This window comes from Phoxinus phoxinus (genome assembly GCF_949152265.1).
Source record: "Phoxinus phoxinus genome assembly, chromosome: 10".
NCBI classification, from domain to species: domain Eukaryota; kingdom Metazoa; phylum Chordata; class Actinopteri; order Cypriniformes; family Leuciscidae; genus Phoxinus; species Phoxinus phoxinus.
In genome coordinates this window covers 34885939-34905996 of record NC_136885.1, presented here as the reverse complement: position 1 = coordinate 34905996, position 20058 = coordinate 34885939, and the positions used below count along the sequence as shown (strand labels likewise).

Here is a 20058-nt window from a genome sequence, read left to right as displayed (position 1 = left end):
TCAACTGTGGTCATAATTCAGCTCTCGCCTATTTAAAGAAGGGCAAACACAATTGAAGAGTTTAAAATGCCAGCATGCTCAGGGCAAACTTACAGGCTAGTGCGTTCAAACATATAATGCACAATATACAATAAAAAATGCACTGTAAAATAGAAGCTGTTTCTGCCTCACCTGACACTTTCATTACTGTAAACTATTGGTTTGGTCATAATAACATAAATTAACAGTTTTCTCTAAGATTTCCTAATTTGAAACGCTTATTTCAAATATGACAACAGATTAAATATTTGCTCATATTTAAATCACTTCTTTTTTTTTTTTTTGCAAAAAATAACCTGACTACATATATATATATGTAAAAAAAAAGAAGCAATTCATAACTCTTCAAAAACCCAGAGGATTTAAAAAAAACCCCGTTTCATAGCATCTAAAAGACGTTGCATTGTTTATTTGGCCTTTTTCCATTTATCCTGGAATAGCGACACAGTGTACATCCGAAGTTATAAACCCTTAAGACAACAAGACAGTACGGGTGTTTATCAGTCGGCACATTTCACCGGCGCTATTCTGAACGCTCGCGCGCGTAGGTGTTGTTTAGTCTGTGTGCTTGCCACTTCCGCAATGTTAAATGTGCATTAACAAGATTATTTGAGGTAGTGTTATAAATCAGAGCCAAGAGCATCTCAGCAGTTTGATAACACACACAGCATGGGGTAAGTCATCAGTGCCCACCACACACTGAACTGAGAGACTCAATCAATGCATCGCAGGCAAATGGGCAGTACACACACATCTCCGTTAAAAACGAACGTTTCCTGGAAACACCAAAACCTGGAGCTCATTACAGTCTCCAAATATTGTGTGCTGGCACATTTCTGACAGAACGTTACTCATGCATGTTAATACAGTAGTTTGTAGTTGACTGTGCTGCATGACTCACATGACTTGTAAGTGTATTACATTAAAATCATAATAATAATAAATAGCATGTCCATAACCTAGCTTTACACAAACACTGTACGCTTTAAAAAAATCATGTTTGTGTCAAATATGGACAAACCCAAGCAGTGGGTTAAAAAGTTTCATTTAAAAATGTAAATCAACATGGGTTTGTCCATATTTGACCCAGACATGGGTTAAAACAACAGAGTGTAGTGTACACTGTAAAAGTCCCCTGTGGCTTCCTCGCACCTGCCAAATAAAGAGCGACAGACTTTTAAATCTGTGAAAGCGTGCAAGAGCTTTTGTGGGATCCTAAAGTCCGGCCGCAAACGACAACAAAAAGATCCGAGACTCCCGGAGGAATCCGTATCAATTATTTAAAAACAATTACTCCCTGCATGCGCACGAGAGAGGCTCTTTATCGGCTTGTTTATTCCCCGCTTTTATCGAATTATAAAACAAATCCTTCATCTAACAATCAAGTGAGATCAGTTTCAAGGCCTGGGAAATGAGTTTTCTGTCACTGCAGTGGGGCAGCGTCACATGACACAATAATTAGCCTTCTAATTTCTGCCTCGTGGATTGCAACGTATCAACAATTAATAAAGTTAAAGCGACAGGGAGGGGGACCGCGGCTGTGAAGCTCTTTGTCCAGGCTTTACTGAGACGCAGTGATGAGCCCACGCAGAACTTTTAGCACAATTGCAACGCCCGTCATTCACAAAGTTCTCTGGCTCGTTTTACTACGCTTTCAGCTCTCAAAACCAGTGCAATACTCTCGCGTGCGCCATTTAACACCCTAAAAATAGGGCATTACATGCAGCAAATTGAATGCAACAAAGTCTGGTGATAAGTGCATGCAGAGTTTAGTGGTGTAAAGCGTGCACTGGACGTCAGAGACATCGAGGGATGTGCACCTCAACTCATGCATCAAATAAACTAGAGAAACACAAACTTGAAATGCATCATGACAAAAGGCAGGATTTGCAGCGTTTTATCAATATACCTCTTCCCTCTCTTTTTAGTGTGTGTGTGTGTGTGTGTGTGTGTGTGTGTGCACGACCAATCAAAAGCAACAAATGAAAGCCCTTGCTTCTTTTCAGTCTACTACACTGCAAAGGCAAAGATTTGTATGGCGTTAATCTGCGTCCCACCAAATCTCTATAAGTGCATGTGTGTGTGTGTGTGTGTGTACTGTAGAAGAGAGTATCTTCTTTAATTGTTTCTTGCGAGTGTGGGTGGGTATTAAAACCCTGATCTTTTGCAGTATGTGCATTCCTCTGATACATACTGCTGTCTTTGTGTCGCTTTACCAGAACAAAGGATTCGAGAAAACCTACACAGATCGGATAACGACAAGCATAGAAAGAGCAGACAATAACATCAGATCAAAACATATGGAGTGTCTAAATTTAGGTTATGCGAAATTTTAAAAGGTGGCTCCGAGTGCGTATTTCAAATTGTATTAGTGATGCTTCTGCGGAGAATGATAATATTGCTCTTCTGATTTTACACAAATGTCATTTAGCCCGAGCATGACCAAATCAACATGACGCACTTTTGACGCTTTGTCCTCTCAAAAGATCGGGCGACGATTCTTAAAACCAGATAAAAGCAAGCAAATACATAAATTTAAAGAGGAAAAAAAAAAATGAGTTAGATAGCGCTTGAGGAATTAACACGAGATGAAACAACCGTCAAATCGGTCCTGATTTATGCAAATGATCTTGAAAAAAGTTGCTAAATTATTGTGGAGTTGCATGTGATCGTCTGCTTGACTCAGAGCTCAAGTATGCACAAACAATCCTTCATTTTTCCTTTCTTCTTTTTTTTTTTCTTTTCCCCAAACTGGTTTGAGCTTGTCATCAAAAGTCTCTGATTCATTGTTACCTTTGCTAACTATTAGAAATCATAACAGCTCTTCTCCAAAGAGGGAGGAATCTCCAAGCAGCCACATATTAAAAAACGAGACAGACCTCTTATTTGCTGGCGACAGTCTAATAAATGCACACGCTGGCAGCTAAACAGGTATTTACCATGTAACCACAAGTATAATTCTTCTCTTTGCTGAGCTGTTATTTCAGCCGAGCGTTCATTACCGCCGCGGTTACAGCGATTAATGCTTGACTTCACTGCGAGAATCAGACACAGACCAACCGAGAAGTTCTCCGTCCGGGAGGCGAGGAACTCTCTTTTAAGCGACGGAAAGCTCACACCTTGATTGCTGTCACTTACAACAGGACAAATCATGCGAGACGGAGTGGAAATAATTCATCAAGGACGAGTTGCCTTGATTATCCTCTCAGGTGACGCTGAAAATAACCGGTGCGGCGTGCCGGATAATTGGTCTCGAAGGGTCGCGAGGGCGAGCGGTGTGTGTTTCTCTCTCACAGAGATGCATCTTTGGTCACCGGCAGGTGAGGAGTCGCATGATCTCGGGTTCAGAGAGCGCTTTACACTCTTTAACTCCGAGTCTTTGGTCATTTACAATATGATATTACTACTCTGACATCCGGTTGCGTTCGGGGCCTAAACGGCATCGCTCTCAGTAGTTTAAACACACACACCTCTCACTTAGAGTCCGTCCGAGCGTGCCAAACAATGCTGAGATTTGGGACACAGATATGTAACGAGGCTCGCTTATCATATCAGGGAGAGTATCTCAACAACAGCCAGCCGTGGAAATGGGGTTAAGTGATGCCAATAAGAGCGCTTGACAACTTTCAGGTTGACAACAAGAGGGCCCACACGGTTTCACATCAGCAGACTGTACTTCTCAATGTGACACCATCCACGAGATGTAAGAATGAAACAAGTGTGAAAAACCTGCATAATCGCAGTGACTTTGATGTCGAACAGCACTTACAAGAAGCAAACCTGACGCTGGCAGGAAGAGCTCGCGAGCTGTGTTCTCAGAAACACTGACCAGATCAACCACACTAATTCTACACCAGATAAATAGAGTAATCTCAAGAAGAATAACCTCGTTTCCACCACACTGACCTCCTAATGAGGGATCTCTGCACTACAAACAGAAGTGTGTAAGTGTGTCAGTCACACACATGATATTTCACTTTAACTCGGTCCATATCATCATCACGGTCCGCATTAATTACATGCACATCGGTTTGCACTGCTATAGTCTCATTTTCACAAATATCGTTTGTGAACGTCTTCACGAGATCATGCACTTCCTAAAGCTGCTCTTCATCAACACAGCATCATAATAGTAATGCATGCTTGTCACTCATAACCATAACAGTAATGTACATAGATTTAAATGCAACATTTAATGAAGCACTTTGTAACATCATTTATTCTATCACACCCCATATAATTGCCAATTAAGAGCAGTAGATATGAATTTAAAAGCACACAGACAAATATATTTTTTATTTTATTTTTCCAGAGCCTAAATACAAGCAATCCGGGTCAAAAATAAGTGGAAATGCATTAATCTCAGTCGTGAATAATTATTTTTTAGTGCTAAGCTCCTGAACACACAATGATCTGCTCGTATCTAATACTTTTTCAAAGCAAATATACTGACTGTAGATTTGACTAAATATATAGATATAGACAAACATGCATTTAATGCTGGCATTTGACTTTTAACTAAACGCTAAAATCATTTTATTTTATTATAAATATTGTGCATCTGAATCTTAACTTCCTAAAGTCAGATCTGCTTTTCTCCACATATAAACACTTCTCATGTTTGCATCGAGGGTCCTGACCACTACATTGTCCTATAAAAACTCATATGATCCTGAGATATAAAGTTATACATCACAGTTTGCAGGAAAAAAAATCAGTGTGATGCGCTTCTCTACAGACTGAGATTCAGTTTTATTTAGAAGCATTTAGTCGTATTAGTCATTTCATCTTATTTAGGAGCATGTCTGTCTCTTGACTCCAGAAAATGGGATTTGTTTCTCCTATTTTTCCTATTTAGATCTTGTGCATATTAATGCATGTAAATGCAATCCTGACCACCGGATTGTGTTTAAAACACTCTTATAATCTGGAGTTGTGTGGTTATAAATCATTGCATTTGTCAAAACACTATTAAAAATGAACTTCTGCCAAAAAAAAAAAAATCTACATTTAGAGATGTATATAAAAACAGCTGGATATCACTGAAACCTGAAAGTACGAATGCATGATTTTTGTTCTTTCGTTATCAATTCTTTATCATGCAATCTGTTGATAAGAGAGGGCAGCAAACAGATCTGACTGTTCGTTAAATATACAGCAGCTTTGCGCTCGGAGCAGATGCTCAGACACATCGAGAGAGAGAGAGAGAGAGAGGGAGAGAGAGAGAAAGGAAATACTACAATACCTTAGAGAAGTTAGCAATCTCCTCGAATGCTCTCGTTTTCCATCCAAAAGTTGCGAAGGCTCGTTTAACTTGGTCCCCGCGTTGAGAGATCCACAGCTCTGCTCGCGGATGGAGATGGAGGTGTCCCTGCGCGTACCGCTGGAGTTGGGAGCGCACGGACTGCGCGTAACGTGGGCTGCGGTGCGGGATAGCAGCGCGAGGGAAGGGGGAGGGTTCGAGCTCGAGGAGAGGGGTGTCAGGTAAACGAACCGCCCCTCCCCGTCGACATAAGACGATCTGCCAGCTGTGGCGCACCGCGTCTTCTTGCCCCACTTTGATTTTTGGAGCGGCGCGTCTCCGTGCGCGCTCTCCAGGGACTCATCCACTTTCACACTCAGCCATTCTCATATTTACACACCACATGTTAAAATTGTCAGGCAGGGGGACTGTATAAAATTATTTAAAACTTGCCATCCACAGCCACGGTGTGTTTACACTTCTAGTCATTTGATTTTATGTGCGACTTCACACACACACACACACACACACACACACACACACACACACACACACACTCGCGGCTCTCGTGCATCTTGATACGGGATCACAAGAAAACATTTTTTATACGCGCGCATTTACTTGTTTATAGATCAATAAGTTTTCAATTATGCACATGCGTGTGTGAGATTGAAATTCATCTGAATTTAGAGGTTTTTTTAGCCGCGATGCGCATTTGAAGCGGATGTTGATTTTCAAACTAAATATCATATTTTATTTTGTTGTTTTGTCGCCTCAGTGAATGTAGATGTTGGTTATTTTATATGTTTAGCCTGCATAATGGAATGTATCTCTCATTTATGACTGAGCACTGATTTATGAATTTGTCCGTTTGTAATAATTAAATGTTAGATACACACTAAAGCGGCAATTTATGCTATAAAGTTGTAATTTTTACCACAACTTAAAGACGTTTTATTACCTATAGTCTTTTATTATGCATTTAAAAAATATTTTTAAACATTCACTTGCATTTTATACACGACATGTTTCAAACACCTGTTTAATCGCGGTGAAAACTTAAAGATCTGCCACATGCATATTATATTTTAATATTCAAGGCGGAAAAGGAAACTATTCGAGGTGAACTGTAGCTCTGCGGGAGTTTTGCACCAGATATGATGATGATGAGAAAGAATCCTTTCAAATGTGAGTCATCCGACACAAACGCTCACGTTATTAGAAAGCTTTTACAGCAGAGTTAATCTGACATTTATTCGACAGTAAACATAATTCAGACACCAGCAGATTTCCAGTCGAGCTTCCGTCCTTTGATGAAGAGGAAATAATTAACGCCGCGCTGTTTTGATTCTAAAGACAAAGTTTAGATTTTGTTTTAAAGAATTCGAATTTTAAAAATTCGAATTAGAACGCCAGTGTTCCATTAGGTGTGACATTCCTCCAGCATTCTCTCTCAGCCTGTCATTTTTCCTCCACACACACACAATAATGTCAGCATGCTTATTAATTACTGTAATGCAAACATGCATTGAAATCATATAGAGATTGCAATGATGCAACATGAGGAAACCTTGAATGAATAGTGCAGACCAGAGAGTGTTGTAACATGACCACCAGCCTCCAGAAGTGACAGTACAAGCTCGGAGTCTCTGAGAGAAAAAAGCATAAAGGGCAACTAAAATATTTGAAAGTGCTGACTTTGATATATGGCCATCTATATTTTAAGATATTAAATGACATAACTGGTAATTTGATATATAACATAAGCGTTTATACTTCCACAAAAGATAAACTAAATAGGCCTATATGCTGTAAAAAATGATATGATCAATGACAAGTTATTGCTTTCTCTCATCAAAACAAGTTCACTTTTTTTAGAAGCTATACAAGATTCTACAAGTTTTAAAGTCAGTTTAATGTATTTTAAGTTGAAATGACTTAAACATCCAAGTTGATTGTACTTAAAAATTTAAGGCGGCAACATTTTTAACACCCAGATCTATTTCTGTAGATTGCAATTTTAAACTAAATTTTGAATTAATTAAAAAAAATGCATGCACAAAATCTAAAAGATGGGTTGTAGCAACAGCCCTCTTCGTACTTGACACTAATTTACACGTTTTTAGGATGAGCGGTGGATTTCCAAACAACTTTCTGTTCTAGCAGACACACATGGGAATATTATATCAGACCCCGAGCAACATGTGTTCGTCACTCTCCGCTGTCACCTTCACGACCCTTCAGGACCTGTCGCTCGGGGGTGTGTGTCCACATGTTTATGCATTCTCTGTTTGTTGCGGTGTTATTGTCATATGAACGGAAAGGCAGTGTGCTATGTTTAACTTCACATCATGGAAACAAGCATCTGTACATTTCCAAAAAAAAAAAAACACTGACACCTCGGACTTGATAACTAGGCCAAAATTTACATAATCACAAAGGAAGCTGTGTTCTAAAGCCATGCAACATTTTTTTTTTTTTTTTTTGGGGGTGTGTTTTAAATAAAGGGGATTCATTTTAATTGAATCAATTAGTGAGTTACTTTTCAACATTTCAGTGAAATATTAAACTTCTTATCGTTAGAGCCGTTTCTTGTTATCATCAGATTGTAACTGCTTCTCAGAAAACCTGCCCAAATAGTGGCTTCGGGACTCCACAAAAGCCATGATGGTTTCATTTATCAGTGGCATTGATAATTTTCATGTTCTCTGTATGAATCAGCGTCACACAGTAGTTTCAGGGGAGTGATCTCAAGCGGGAGAGAGCAGGGGAAATTCCTTGAGTCTGAAAGAGTAATATGAAGAGAGGAGAGAATATCTGACACTGCAGGATTGGCTTTGGATCACACTCCTCCTCATCATCATCATCTTCATCATCATGAGGATGAAGAACACAGGAGCTGCTGTTCTCCACAGTGACCACAAGAGGGCTTCATGAGAGCTGGAGAGACGCACTGATCAGCTTTGATTTACACACATTCATCCAAATCAGAAAGCAAGCGGATAGTTCTGGTTCTGGAAGCTGATTGGATAATAATGGAGCGTTCCAGTCGTGCTAAAGCGCACTATATAGTAGCAGTTATGATGAGAAACACATTTTAAACAGTTATTGTGTGCATGACTTCATTACAAACGAGACCAACTGTTAACTTCATAAATACACACACACACACACACACACACACACACACACACACACACCTTATCAGACCGCTGTCAGACTCCTTAATCATACAGAAATCTCAATGGATTATTACAATTAATGGCACTGATATTTCCTACTGCAAAATATATGAATAACTGGCTTAAAACATTTTTTGTTTGCCTAGGACCTAGGACTTTTGCACAGTACTGTGTGTGTGTGTGTGTGTGTGTAATATATATATATATACACACCATACAGTATATACGCACACATATATGTTTTTTATATAAATATATATATATATTAGAAAGGTATATATGTATAGTATATATATGTGTGTATAAATGTATATGTATGCATGAATATATATATATAGACAAATTATTAACATTATATTCAGATAATAATTTTTTAGCAAAGACACATAAACCTTTTAAGAATTTTTTTTCTCCAAAATATACTATATAAATAGTACACAGACATGTGTGTATATATATATATATATATTAGGGCTGTCAAAAGATTAATCACGATTAATCGCATCCAAAATAAAAGTTTGTGTTTACATAATATATGTGTGCAATCGTGTATATATTTAAGAAAAATTGGTTTTATTTATATATAATATAAATTATATAAATGTATATACAGTATATAAATGCAAATATTTCTTAAATATATACATGAATGTGTGTGTATTTATACATAATAATTATACACAGTACACACACATATATTATGCAAACACAAACTTTTATTTTGGATGCGATTAATTGCGATTAATCTTATATATAATTATTATTTTTAATAAATAGTAGAATTAAGTAGTAGAAAGTAAAAGAAAGAATATTAACTTTGGAATTGGCAAATCCCCTGTTTATTCATTTTAAAGAGGGCACCACCCAATGTTTCACTGGTTAGCTCGATCTAAAACCTTTCATTGAAGTTTTTTTTTTTTTTTTTACCTACAATGAAATATATCAGAACACACCCGTCACATTAAAACACAAGAGGGATTCGTGACGTCAGCCGGAAGGGAAAGTCATGTCAGAGCCGGATCAAATGATTACATTATGATAAAAGCCGTACTTTTTTTTTTTTACATGTGGAATAATATGCACCAGAAACGCATATTAAGATATTAATTGGGTTAATTTCGATGTCATGTTGACTTTAAAGGCAAATATTACACGCTGTCTGCCACGACTGCCATAACAGCTGAGAGTGTGTGTTGGAGAAGCCGCTAACAGAAGCACATCTGCACACTGACAGCGGTGTTAAAGCGGCGGCGTGGGCGTCTCACACCGGAAACTGCTGAGTTCTGTTGACACAGTCGCTTTTTTCTGCCAGACAAATCTAATGGACAATAAAATCACAATGCATGATTGAAAAAGAACTCAGAAATGGGAATAAATCAGTATTTTGCAGGTACACTGTTGCAGAACACACACGTTTTCAACCGCCCTGAAAAACACCCTGAAATTAGTGTTTACAACTCACAGAAGAAGAAGAAGAAGAAGAAGAAGAAGTAGAAGAAGAAGAAGAAGAAGCGAGACTGTTGTTTTCATCCAGTCGGTACATTTTAATTACAGACTGTGTTTATTACGCTGCCTAGGGCAAAATATCAGAGGTCTCGTCTAAATTTAGCATGTTTTATTATTTTGTTGTTCTTGCTGAACAATTTACAGCATTTAGAGTGTGTGATTGTATAGTTGTCATCTTGATTTGAACAAATGCTGATGTTTACGGTGCAGGAAAAAAAAGACGTGGTTCTCAACTCCAAAAATCTGACAAAGAGCAGGGAAAAATTATGCAAATTATTAAACGCTCAAAAACTATAACCGTGCACAAACAAATAAGCTTATCAGAGAGAGAGAGAGAGAGAGAGAGAGAGAGAGAGAGAGAGAGAGAGAGAGAGAGAGAGAGAGAGAGAGAGAGAGAGAGAGAGAGAGAGAGAGAGAGAGAGAGAGAGAGAGAGAGAGAGAGAGAGAGAGAGAGAGAGAGAGAGAGAGAGAGAGAGAGAGAGAGAGAGAGAGAGAGAGAGAGAGAGAGAGAGAGAGAGAGAGAGAGAGAGAGAGAGAGAGAGAGAGAGAGAGAGAGAGAGATCTGTGTGTCCAAACATAACCAACCAATCTGCATGGGTGCTTTTGAAACGTCACCAGTTTTGACGTTATCATTGTGTTAAAGGGCTGGTATAATGCCCTTTTTACAAGATGTAAAATAAATCTCTGATGTCCCCAGAGTGTGTGTGTGAAGTTTTAGCACAAAATACCCCACAGATATTTTTATATATCATGTTAAAGTTCTCACTTTTTGAGGGTTTGCAAAAACACACCTTTTTGTGTCTGTCCCTTTAAATGCAAATGAGCTGCTGCTCCCGGCACAGGGGGCGGAGCTTCAGGAGCTCATGTGTGTTAGCAGCTGCGATTACCTCTCACACACACACACACACACTAAAATGACAGAAACTGTTCTGCCTTTTATGTTTAAACCGGAGTCAGACAAAGATGGAGAGACTCAAGAAGAAGTGACAACATGTAGAAGCAACAGGATGTCTCTGAATGGTTAGTTGATGAGTTTATGTTTCTGATGTGGAGTTAACTTTCTTCAATTAGCATATTCTGTCATGGTAATCTATAAATCGCTCGTATAGGAACTGTTGTGAGATGCACACAGAGTGACTTTCTATTGCGTGTGAAAAGACGGATGCTAAAGTTTGAGCTAAACAACTCTTCCTCTTCTCAACATGGACTGCGTGTTCAGGGGGCGGGGTTTATGTAAATTCTAGGGTTGGTGATGTCACTAACCCGAGAGGAATGTTGTGTAGTTCCTACTAGAGGATGGATACCCGTCCCGACCCGAGCCGGGTTCGGACAGATATAGAAATGATGTTCGGGTTCGGGTCGGGCTCGGTCACATCAGCGCGATAAGGCATTGAACATTTGAAATTTAAAACAGCTTATTATGTAGGTAGCCGATGTGCCTGATGCTTTCACTTGATGCAAACGTTCGTTTTTGTGATTAAAATACATGTAAAATATTACCATAACATCCGTCTTCCTGTGTGCGGACATTTGTTTATGTAGCCGTGACAACGAAACACGTGCATAATGTGCGCGCGCTTGTGTTTAGAGCGCTTGTTGCTCCGCGCGCTGATGCGCTTGTCCTGTTGACATTTCCGATTGCCTTCCTACAGTTGCTTAATAAAAGCGGGCTTTCCACACAAACAAACGTACAATTGTCATTAGTATGAGAAAAAAATGGGATTTTAACTGCCGGTCTCGGGTCGGGCTCGAACATAAATATCTTTATGCCTGTCGGACGCGGGCCGGGCTCGGACTGAAAAATTCGGCCCGATCCGCACTCTAATGTAGAAGCAACAGGACGATTTTGAATGGTTTGTTGATGAATTTATGTTGCTGATGTGGAGTTAACTATCTTCAATTAGCATATTCTGTCATGATAATCTATAAATCGTGTTCTGGGGGCGGGGTTTATGTAAATTTTAGGGTTCATGATGTCACTAACCCGGGAGGAATGTCGTGTAGTTCCTACCAGCCGTTTGTTGTAGTTCTTAAAAAGCGATTTCTTTAAAAGCAAATATCTCCCTTTGCTCTGAACTTTGAGCGTTGTAACTTTGCAGATGTTGTTTATGATCAAACAGCAACATTACACACTAACTACAGTTAGAAAAGTCAAATCATACTCAACCACACCTTTAAAAGAGTGACGTAAAATACTGTTTGAAATAAGATTTGAGAAAATCTAAGCATCTGTAAAAATCTGATTGGAACTGCATTTTAAACTACATTTACATGCGGTTTGAATCTGAATATGAATTGAATATGATCTAAAGCTGATCAGAAACATGTGACCCTGGAGCACAAACCCAGTCTGGAGCCGCACGGGTATATCTGTGGCAATAGCAACTATACATTATATGGGTCAAAATTATCAATTTTTCTTTTATGCCAAAAATCATGAGGATATTAAGATCATGTTCCATGAAGATATTTAATAAATGTCCTGCCGTAAATATATAAAACATGTATTTTTGTGAGTGAATGCAGCACAATCGTGAACATAAATGCACAACTTTAAAGGAGATTTTCTCAATGTTTCGATTTTTTTGCTCCTCAGATTCCAGATTTTCAATAGTTGTGTCTCGACCAAATATTGTCCTATCCTAACAAACCACACATCAATGGAAAGTTTATGTATTCAGCTTTCAGATGATCTATACATCTCAATGTAAGAAAAGTTGACCCATGTGACTGGTTTTGTGGTCCCGGGTCACATACAGTATATGGTGATAGATCAGCAAAATTGCCTGGATTTCTGGTGCTGTGGTTCAAGTTCTCCGCACGTTACACTCCTTAGACATGAAAGCGAGGGGTTTGAGACGCTGATAGCCCAGATCTCAGTCGCACCCATGCGACGCCGTGGCAGGATGTTGATTTGAAGATCTTTCTAGATAAAAAGCTTTTTACAGTGTGAAACTGATGAACAAGCAAAAACATGTGATTTCACGTGACTTCACACTCTTATAGAAGCGCCCAGCAGAACAAGGCTTTTTTTATTTTTACCAGATTTGTATTAAGACCAAATTCAATATTCACATTATTAATGATGCATACTGTACACAAACAAGCAGATGAGCTCCGAATATAAACTCAACGCGGTTTCTCATTAAGCGTTTTCCCGTTGGAAACCATTATAAAGAAAACGCTAAACCATTTAGCATCATATTCTGAGCTCATCTGCTCGCCTGTATATAGTGCATCATTAATACGGTTATACTGAATTTGATTGAAATACTGAATGCTGAATATGGATCAGAAGTGCACAACACTTGCATTGAATTCACATATTTGTGTTTGTCTGCTTTTGAGATGTAGATGTGGGCAGGCCTGCGCCTCAGTTGTGCTGGTGTTTGACCTCCAGGTCTCCGCCAAGGTCACGCGACTGAAAACTATGAAAAGTTTGAAGAGTTTGTCAGTTTCTCAGAGGTAGACTCCATGTGCACTAAAGTTTTATTTCATTTTTTAATTAGTCTGTATATGTATATACATGCAGACTGACATCTCTGGCCATTGCATTATATCTCACTGTTTTTCTAGAGGCGTGCTTCGTGTTTAAAAACTGTTCACCTTTTAGAAATGCATCTAGTGGTCAGGAGGCATGATTCACACTTTTAAAGCTTTTATGAATAATGCATTATTAAAAATTATATATTTATTATACTAACCCTCTTCAATCTGTACTTTTAAGAGTACACTTTATATATTAAAAAACTATTATATATATATATATAATATATATATATATATATGAATGTATGTATATATATATATATGAATGTATATATATATATATATATATATATATATATATATATATATATATATATATGTATATATATATATATATATATAAATAAATATACATTTTATTCAAATTTAATATGCATTATAATATTTGCAAACTGAAGAGTGTTAGTATAATATTGCAGATTGCTTGTTATATCTGACATTTTGTGTTTTAACGCATTATACTTTCTAAAGGTGTGTGCAATAAATAGATAAGTGTTTTAATGTATTATAACTGTGGTTACAATTATTAATATAGATCATAAGATGCATTATAAGGTGCATTACAAAGCGTGCATTAAAATGTTTTTTTTTTAATGCATTCTATATGAAGGATTTAAGTAAAGTGTTACCATATTTTTTTATATTTTTTAATAATTAATTGTATTATAAACATGTTTTAAGAATTAATTGAGGCCTTTCTAATGTTACAAAAAAAAATAAAAAAAAATCCAAAGACGTATGAATCAACAGTTCCTAAAAGTGCAAACGCTGCATGTGAGTCAAGATACATATCTGTAAATGTGAAAACAAGTGTGAGGAAGAGAGAAAGAAAGAGTGTGAGAAGTGTACTCTTAAATCTCAATCCTCTTCACGAACACATGACTGCATGTTTGAGTCTGTTCCTAATGCTTCATTAAACTCACATAATGCGAGTTGATCTGCCCGACTGGACATTAGTAGCCGGCGTAGTAAAAAAAAGCATGCACAAAAATGCATTGGCACTAAAAATAAATAAATAAAGAATTATCTATACGTCTACTTTAGGATATTCTTTCAAATTCAGACTGAAGAAAAAGTTTCTGATTTGTTCAGGGGGATTTTCCTGCCATTTAATCTTTCCTTGTGTTTTACGACCCGTTTTAAGCGCTCGGGCTTAAATGCAACTTTATTACAGTAATTTGAAGAGACAAACCACACAGTGATTCCTAAAATTCCTAAAGTTCGCAAACAAAGCGAGTGATTGCCTGCCGTGAACAGCACTCGCCTGACAAGCACGAACACATCGAAAGCTTTTATGAGGGAAAGCTCACTGCCGTCGGAGACCATCGCTGACTATGGTACATTTTACCATGTTGTTAATTTGCTAAAGAGTGAAGTTCATCTATTATGCGTAATTGCACGGGCTGGAAAACAGTGTGTAACCATGGCAACATCCGTAGGCACACCTGTGCTCCAGTCAATCACGACCGTATCGGGGAAGAACGAGGTGAACTGTGACAAACTCGATTCGTTACGTCAATCAAAACAGCATTTCACACTTGATTCTATTAACATTCGTCTCAGAAAAAAACATTTTCATGACACATCTGTAACTTTATACTTTTTTTTTTTTTCTTCAGAAAATTACCTATGTAACATAACAAGCAAACATTAAAGCAGCGACGTGATGTTTGCCGCATACAATACATTAGGTAAAGCTGAATTTTTTTTCTCTTTAATAAATCTGCTAATGGGTAGTTAACAAATAACATGAACTTTTAAGTGTTTAGATTGAAATCAGAGAAAGCGTATATTTTTAGATGCTGTGGCTGAACACCATTTCTTTTTAAAGGTCACCGTGAAATCAAAATTGACAATTCTCGATTTATCCGTGCACATCATTATTGTTCCTGGTCTCTTCTCCGATGACGAGGCCTGGGCAACCTGTCAATCACATCAGATCCATAAAATAACTCCAATGCTACTTTTTTTTTATGCAAGGAACAATGAGTTTTTTGTCTTAGCTTGTCAAACATGGTCTCTATGAGCTGCAATTTCATGAAAAAGAGCTGCATGAGGAAAGAAATCTATCATGTTTCAGATTTAAAAAAATAAATGAGGGTCAGTAAATAACAATTTTTCCCTCTAGTCAAATATTCGAGTCTCTCAAATAGTTTAAAGCCATAAAAACATGCATAAAACAAACTATGGGGTCCTTATGATTTTTGAAAGCGTCTCTTCTGTTCACGAGGCTGCATTTATTTGATCAAAAATACAGTAAAAATTGTGAAATATTATTATAATTTAAAATAGATGTTTCTATGTGAATATATAGTAAAGTGTAATTTATTCCTGTGATCAAAGCTGAATTTTCCGCATCATTACTCCAGTCTTCAGTGTCACATGATCCTTCATGCTGGGTTGTTTCAACCCAATTTTTGGTCAAATATGGACAAACCCAGCCGTTGGGTTAAATTTTTAAATTAAATTTTTAACCCAACATTTGGGTTTGTCCATATTTGACCCAAAATTGGGTTGAAACAACCCAGCATTTTTTTAGTGTAATATGATGATTTGGTAACATTTCTGATTATTATCAATGTTGAAAACAGTTGTGCCGCTTCATATTTTTATGGAAACTGTCTTTTCAGCACTTTTTTTGTTGAATAGTGACATTTGAAATAGAATACGTTGTAACAATACACAAAACTTTTGATGAACTGAATGCATCCAAACTAAATAAAAAAGCATTAAATAACATAATAGTAATAAATAAGATTTCGACGAGTCTTCAAAGCTGCCCGACGACGAGACACACAGTGCTGGTTTGATTACACCGAGAAGTAAACGAGTTTCAATTACGCTCTATTGATAGACTTTTCCACTTCTTTTCTCCGACCAATTAATCCTGCGATATTCCATGTTGCTTTTGACAAGCACTCTACATCACTGCATTGAAAGCAATGGGGGATCCCTCAACCAAAGACAGCGCTTCTCCCGCTTCTCCCAAACCTCGTTGCCCCCGGTGATCGTGACAGAAGTCAGACGACTTCATTAAGATCAGGATCGTCTGCGCGACTGATCTCAGAACAGCACAAACACAATTACGGTCTAGCAGTGTGTCTACGGGCGCTAGTGTTACTGGGACCGGGCAAATACCCACACCATCCGTCATCCCGCTGTCATTAACTGGTAATGATTTGATTATTTTGCAGATGAATTGTGATATAAATCTCTTTCACAAGCACTTCCTGTGTGAATTAATCAAACCCGTTTGGGTAGAGCTGACAGAGATAAGGAAGGAAATGTCTGATGTCTGAATTAACAATTACAGTACTTATACGTAACACTTGTAATACTAAATCTGCGCAGTATCATTCTTTTTTTTCCCCTTGAGGTCCACTTATAATTTGCACAAAGGTCTTTTGTGCCATAAATGGTCATAATTTTCCATTTTTCCATATAAAATAATCCTAATCCAAATTAGTTGGGTGACAATGACATATTTTTTGGCCAGGCTGTCATACAGAGAAACTATGAACACATGCACAAACAAGAGAGAACTAATTAAATATTAATAACTGATTATATTGTATGCTTTTTCCTGTCAGCTTTTTGTTTTTCTGTGCATTTTTTTTTTTTTTTGCATAGTAGTTTGCATTTTTCGTAGATAAATAAATATTTATAAAATATTTTCCTCATATTTTGATGGTTTAATTGAACTTGTAGGTCCAATCCAATTTGTCTAAGCAAACTTAGATACATTTCAATATATATTTTTTGCAAATCCTTCACAGAAATAAGAGTTGAATTCTGAAAGCTTTTCATTGTACAATAAAGTTTTATCTAAAAAAATAATAAAAATTTGATTCCTCATGATATGACCACTAATGCATTTTTTACTTTTTACCACTGTGTTTCTGACGACTGCAATGAAAATCACAGACCAAACACAATCACAATCTAATACAAATTGTGAATTTCTTCAAATGCAAAAGCTTTTTCCCCCACACCATGCATGACAAACACATACAAGATCATTTACGGCATTCAATGCCACATTTAAATGAAATAGTGACTCTGTAACTGTGCATTGCATACACTACTGTTCAAAAGTTTAGGGTCAGTACGATTTAAAAAAAGAAAATAATAAAAAAAATGTTTTTTGCAAAGATGCATTACATTGATCAAAAGTGACAGTAAAGACATTTTATTAAAAAACAAAAACAAAATAAATGCTGATTTTTAAAAAAATGCATCAGATTTTCCACAAAATTATGAAGCAGCACAGTTGTTTTCAATATTGATAATAATAAATAAAAAAATCTTGAGCAGCAAATCAGCATATTAGGATGATTTCTGAAGGATCATGTGACACACTGCACAAAAATAATTTTCTTCATCAGTATTTTTCTCTTGTTTTTCAGTATAAATATTTAAACATTCTCAAATCAAGATGCATTTACTTGAGAGGCAAAAGTAGATACGATGTTAAGTCTTGTTGTCTAAAAAAGTATATCAAAAGTTTATGCTTAAATATCAGCCAAAGGGGTCAGAAATTCACAGGCTTAATTCAAAGGTAAAACAAGTTTATTTTTCTGACCCCATATATGTTCCTGTTTTAAACACAAACTCGCTTTTGAATACATTTCATTTTTCACACATCTTTTCAAGTAAATGTATCCCGATTTATACATGTTTAGGCATACTGGAAAACAAGACAAAAATACTGACGAAGAAAATAATTTTTTGCCGAATGATTTCTGAAGGATCATGTGACACTGAAGACTGGAGTAATTATGCTGAAAATTCAGCTTTGATCACAGGAATAAATTACACTTTACTAGATATTTCCAGCTATTTTAAATCCTAATAATATGTTTGCTTTATTTTTTGGTCAAACAAATGCAGCCTTGGTGAGAAGAAAAACTTTCAAAACCATTTAAAAATCGAACCGACCCCAAACTTTTGCACGGCTGTGTGTGTGTGTGTGTGTGAACACAAACAGGACAGAAGTGAAGGCAGCTCTCGGTCCACACACACACACACACACACCTCCAGCCAACACGTTTCTTTTATCCCTTTCAGAATTCAGCACGATGCAAATGGCCTCTTGTGGAAGGCATATCATCCCCATCCACCTCTCAGCGATCACTCCAGGGATGCCAGCGGCTCCGAGTTGGCCGAGATTCCCGAAGGGACACGAGGGGGTTTAAGCCTCAGCCGTCCAGTAAACCCACAGGCCCGCAGCCCTGGGAAATGTGGCTAATTGTGAGCACCTTGGCCAGGGCTCTCCGTTTGCCTTAGGTTCGCCACAGCTCAAAAACAAGTCAAACCGTGCCCAAATTTGGAGCAAGTGGGCCCAGAAATGTAGGGGGAGCGTGTCTTTGAGTTAATCTGGATTGGCGCCGATAAGAGGTGGCGTTTCTTTCTGTCTCATATCGGCGTCTGACACCGTGCGAAGGCTTGGGTGATGGTGGCGAGGCATATTGGAGAACTGGCGCGTGCCAACGCTGGACACTTCCATACCCACATTCTTCAACAGCACGGATGGCATCTCGGCACCGCCGTTTGTTCCCGATCCGAACCGTATCGGTTAAAACATAAGGTCTGTGCTTTTAAGATTAGGTTGTTGCTGGTATGAATTCAGGATACAGGTGAAAAATCGCATGCAAATGTCATTATGAGATCATATTTACCTCCAATATTGACTGCGCATAGTTTCAGAAACGCTCATGACCGCAATACTTTTTTTTATAATTGGTAGGAAATAACCCACACAAAACGTGAAAGCGACCACAAAGACTTAAGGTCAAACATTTCCTTTCACACCTTGATTCTTTTAAACAGCCAGCTTTAAAATAACTGACAGGGAACAAACCTTGTTTTTGGATACGCAAAACACACCGTGTTCACACACGAGCACTTCTTCTACACCGGGTTAGCAGAGGCAATGCTCTTTAACTTGTGCTCGTTTCAATACGCAACGCAATGCAATCATTCAATTTCAGGAAATGCCCATCAGCAAAACCAGACGGCGCCGTAAAATACATTTTTGGGATACTTCTAATCATGCATTATCATCATCTAGTTGCTTTTCTTTAATTTTCCCAGTCCAATAAAAGCAGAAATCAACATAAAGCACCTCAGCTTATCAGGCTTGTTGTGGAAAGACCGGCGATGGTTTGCTTCAAGTAAGCCGTAGGAGTTTAGAAACGGAAAGTGCCACAACAAAGAGCCAAACACACTCAGTCCTGTTCAATACGATGAGTAACTGTCTGTGAGTAATATCAAAAGTGTGGAAGTTATTGTAGTGGTATGAAGATTCAAAATGACATGTAGAGTATTTCCCTAATTACAGTAAAACTGATCTCTGAATCTGTCGAGAGTTTCATGCCGTGGGAATACTGTACAGAGACGATGGCTCATCTTAAACCGTCTCTGAATGAATTTCTGGCCAAAGATTGAACAATCTCAGCCACATTCTACAAGTGCAATTCATTTTAAATGAATTTTGGGGTCTTATGTGAACAGATATGGTGAGGTATATAAAGACAGAAG

At 37.6% G+C, this 20058-nt stretch overlaps 1 protein-coding gene across 6 annotated transcripts in view; it reads right to left on the bottom strand.

Annotated features, from left to right (window-relative positions):
• satb1b (SATB homeobox 1b) overlaps positions 1 to 5451 on the bottom strand; it is a 63373-nt gene extending 57922 nt beyond the window's left edge. For all 6 annotated transcript variants that reach the window (XM_079627117.1, XM_079627123.1, XM_079627126.1 and 3 more), the window contains exon 1: positions 5285 to 5451. The gene's annotated coding sequence lies outside the window, so the exon portion shown is untranslated. The remainder of the gene's footprint in view (positions 1 to 5284) is intronic.
• Positions 5452 to 20058: the final 14607 nt, after the last annotated feature.